Here is a 481-nt window from a genome sequence, read left to right as displayed (position 1 = left end):
AGTTGTGGACATGAACTTCATCCTGGCTTTTGGGTTGAAGAGGAATTTGCGCTACCTATGTATTGGATGTGTCTGTCTTATGTTTGTTTAATGTTCTTTAACATTTTAGTTGATTTTGTATGGATGATTGTGATGTTGGGATTAATCTATTATATTTGTTTAATGTTCTTTAGCATTTTAGTTGATTTTGTTAGTTTTAATTGTAAGGTTGACATTAATCTGATATGTTTGTTTAATATTCTTTAGTATTTTAAGGTGCAAATTATTCTGGATGATTTTTATAATCTAATACATCTAAATTACAAAAAAAAAAAAACAAAAAAAAAAAAAACAAAGTCGAGCTCGAGCTCGAGCTCGAGCCTGGCTCGAGATCGAGCAAAATAGTCGAGCTCGAGCTCGAGCTCGAGCAGGGTACATACCTTGTCGAGCCGAGCTCGAGCAGCATAGTCGGGCTCGAGTCGAGCTCGAGCTCGAGCTCGAG

This window comes from Corylus avellana, chromosome ca6 (assembly GCF_901000735.1).
Source record: "Corylus avellana chromosome ca6, CavTom2PMs-1.0".
Lineage (NCBI taxonomy): Eukaryota > Viridiplantae > Streptophyta > Magnoliopsida > Fagales > Betulaceae > Corylus > Corylus avellana.
Note: the sequence above shows the minus strand (reverse complement) of the source record.